Genomic DNA, 3,924 nt, shown 5'->3' on the forward strand with positions numbered 1-3,924 from the left:
CATCCTTCTCTATCTGACTTAGAAAATATCAGTGAGTGGAATAAATCCTGGGACATGGCAGAGAGGGAGAGGTGACCTTCATAAGAAAAAGGGAATAGAAGGCTGGAGAAGAGAAAATACTGCAGAAACAGAGCAGGGAAATCATGCCTTCACAAAGAGGAAATCAGAGTTCCTCACTGTGAGGTAGTCTGAACTTTGGAAGCTGTTTACAGCTCAGATAAATACAAAAGCAGGTAAGAATGTAGTTAAGTCACAGTTGCAAACAATGCTTCATTGTATTTCATTAGGTTTCAAAGCTCCAGGAGACATTTGCCAAAATTCCTCTTGGTTTTCTACCAGGCCTGCAAAATGTTTTCAATGAACAACCTGCATTCAGGCATAAATAAGAACTGACCATCCAGTGACATCATGAAACATGTTGAGAATGTTTTATGAATTTTCATGTAACTAAAATACTTTTAGGAAATAAGACCATAAACGTGCCCTGAGGAAAATAATAAGTGAAAACCAATAGGATAATTATCTTAGAATCTTGATATCGATCCGTGAAGATTCCTGGCTTTGTGCTTAGAGAACAGATAATGAGGCTTTACCACTGATGCTCGCTCATGGTAAAGAACCTGCCTGCCAATGCAGGAGAAGAGAATCAGGTTTGACCCTTGGGCTGGGAAGATTCCCTGGAGGAGGACACGGCAACCCACTCCAGTATTCTTGCCTGGAGAATCCCAAGGACAGAGGAGCCTGGTGGGCTACAGTCCACCAGATTACACAGAGTAAGACAGGACTGAAGTGACTGAGCACACGCGCGCGTGCACACACACACACACACACACAAGATAATGTAACATGACAAGGCTACTGACTGGAGGCACCATGAGAGGTAAAGTGGTCATTGATACCAAGTCTTCTGCTAAATGTGCTACCTCACATTACCTTGTACTAGCACTTAAATGGAAAGCCGCAGGAATTGTCTTTAACAGGTAAGTTTCCGACAAGCGGAGCCTTCGTTGGTTCTCATCTTTGAATTTATTTTCATTTACCTGTGTGTTGTTTTCCACCAAAGGTGGGCTACGCAAAGTTCAGGGAATGCTCCTCAAATATTTCTTCTCCTACCTACTCTTCCATTGGCTTTGTCCCTTCAGCGTCTGTTGTGGATTTCACTTGACCTTATCACAGGTGACACGCTGGGCTCTGCCTGGTGGAGGGTCGGAGTTCTCTAAACACAAAATTCCCCAAGCCGCAGGAAATATCAGGTCTGAAAGGGTCGGGGGCAGCCTCTCTGGTTTTCTTTTGGATTAGCTTGTTACTAATTTCCTGGCTCTGCTCACATTTGTAAAAATGGCATAAAGGAAAATAAACGAACATAGTAAGGATTGGAAGAACCTGAGCTTCTCACTACCACTCACCATCTGCCTGTATTTTATGTGGCAAATGGGCAAATCTGCTTTGGGGAGAGATGGAAGTTTTTTTTTTTCTTTCCCCCCAGATATTTTTCAAGTAGAGGTTGTCAGAATAAACCCTGTCATATCTTTTGCTTATGATATCACTGTAGAGAATGCCAGAACATTAGGAAAACAAAAATTCACCTGTCAATACTGATTGTTTAAAAGTTAAACCGCATTAGAGTACGTTTACAGCGTTAAAGTGTCTGCGAGGACGAAGGTAACACTGCAGGGAATAGGAACAGAAGAGGATAAGAACAGAATGGAGCTTTTGGAGTTTACAAAAGGGAAATAATTAGGCCTGAGATGGCTTTTCAGTTGGGGCCCTCTCATTCCGTATGTTCCCTTGAGTGACTGTCAGAATAAGCCACCAGTTTCCACACCGTGTGTAATCAGTGTGACATCTGGGCTCCATCAGAGGCCACTGTTTCTCCAGCGTTAGCCAAACCAGCGCACTTCCTGTCGCTGGATTAATTGTCAGAGCCGCCGGGTCTGGTTACCCTCCGGCTGTTTTCTCTCGGCTGGCAGGAGTGCTCCTGCCCACACTTGCACGTCATTCTCATTTTTGAAAAAGCTTACTCCTTTGACAAATACTCACAGGCAAAGCGCTGCGGGGTTACTGCAACTACTTGAGGAAGCTTCTACTTCCTTTTGCGATCGATGACGCCTACTTTGCTTGACACATGTACGTTTGACACCGTTTCCTGCACAAGTAAACGGGAATTGTGTGGTTTTCATCGTGGCCTGCAGTGAAGAAGAGGAGAATGAGGGAGAAAGTCATCTGAAGACTTTGCAGAAAGAAGGGATTGGGGTTCCAGCCTGTCATGGAGCCACGGGGGTAAACCAAGTCATAATACCAGGCAGAGGAACTGGCTGAATTTTATGCATTAAGCGTCAGACACAACCTCAGAGCAAAGTGGAGCCTCTCCAAGGCGCTGGCCAGATGCAAGCCTGGTAAGTCAGTGCTTAGGATTGAAACTTTCCTGTGAAGCAAAACACCAGTGAGAACACGCTTTTAGGAAGGAACGTTTGAGCCTTTGAAAAGTTTTATCCTTTCTATAACTGTGACTGTGGAAAAATAAGAATCCTCACGTGGTGGGGCCTGTTATTTGGGGTGTTTTGCTGGGCTGCTTTGGGGTATGTTTTCCTTTGGAGGAAGAGGAGTCAGAAAGATATGCTTGGCTTTACCATCTAAATCTCTTCTAGCATAAAATCAAATTGCCAAAGACTTGGTGTTTGAGGATCTAGGCAAACTGATGACCTTGAATTATGCTTTTCTTTCAGTATGTTCTGAAATGTCAACCGACTGAATGTGTAGAGCTCCCATGAACATTCACTGAGGGAAGAGTTTATTGGAAAACTCAAGTCTATTGTGATTTAAGGAGCTCTAGTTCCATAAAAAAGAAAGCAAGAAAACTTTGCTTTTTGCCCTCTATTTAACAACATCTTTATCATTAAAGAGAGAAAACCATAACCAAAGCAGTTGATGACAAATATGTAAACAGCAAAAATGTTAGAATGAGATTCATGTATTTCCAAAGAAAAGCTGAAGATGTAAATTTAAAAAAAAAGCCAAATAAAAAAGATAACTTTTTACTTTCTGCTTATCCATAACAAATTGCCTCTGTAATTGTCGTCTAAGATGGCCTTTATATGGTTCTTTGCCCTCATTAAGCGCGTGGGGGAAATAACTAAATGTGAAATCACTGCAGTTTATTAAATGTCAAAGAGGAACTTGTTAACCAGACAGATCAGATAACCAGCTGCTGTGCAGAGCAGTCGCCAGCCACGGGAAATGTCAGCGCTGCCTTTAAAGATAGCCGATGACTACACAAAACGCATAGCCCGTAAATAATTAGGAAAAAAAAAAAAAAGAAAGCATGCCACTTGTGTTAACCTATATGTTCCTGAGAAGAATAAGTATCAGAATGTGTTGTTAGTAACACTGATTACATGTGGTTGAGTTAGAAGCTGAGACCGTCAACTTGCGGCCTAATTCCACAGTCTCAGGTAGATACACGGGCAGGATATGAGCAGAGCATAGCAGTGGAATTCCGAGGACACATCTTGGAGGAGGGGAGGCTGTGGGATATGTGGATATGAACTGAAAAGACAAGGGTCCCAAGAAGAGGTCTTTGTCATGAAATGGGACTTTCCCCTTCTTTGTCCTGGGGATTTCTCTTCCCTGAAATGGAGGCAGATGGCGTCTGCTTTCTGGAAGTTCTCTCTTTGTCTTTGGAAAGGAAGAAATAAAATTCCCATGGAAAGGATCCTGGACAAGTTAGGAAACCCTCAGAGGGCCCATGGAATCCCTTAAGAGGTCCGTCCTCGGCTGGACCTGAGAAGGCCCGTGACCCTCTTGCAACTTGGCTGAATTGCAGGCTGAAGAAGCACTGCTTCGTGCGAGGAGCGGGTTTGAGGGAAAGGACATGCGCGGTGGAGGAGAAATGCCGCCTTGAGAGCTGGGCTCATGCTGCCCCAG

At 43.7% G+C, this 3,924-nt stretch overlaps 1 long non-coding RNA gene across 1 annotated transcript; it reads left to right on the forward strand.

Annotated features, from left to right (window-relative positions):
* Positions 1-1,934: 1,934 nt before the first annotated feature.
* On the forward strand, positions 1,935-2,977 carry LOC120865872. Its single transcript, XR_005721539.1, has 2 exons — positions 1,935-2,396; positions 2,727-2,977. It is a non-coding gene; the product is annotated as an uncharacterized LOC120865872 (long non-coding RNA).
* The last annotated feature ends 947 nt before the right edge of the window (positions 2,978-3,924 follow it).

Source organism: Oryx dammah, unplaced genomic scaffold (assembly GCF_014754425.2).
Source record: "Oryx dammah isolate SB20612 unplaced genomic scaffold, SCBI_Odam_1.1 HiC_scaffold_7, whole genome shotgun sequence".
Classification (NCBI taxonomy): domain Eukaryota; kingdom Metazoa; phylum Chordata; class Mammalia; order Artiodactyla; family Bovidae; genus Oryx; species Oryx dammah.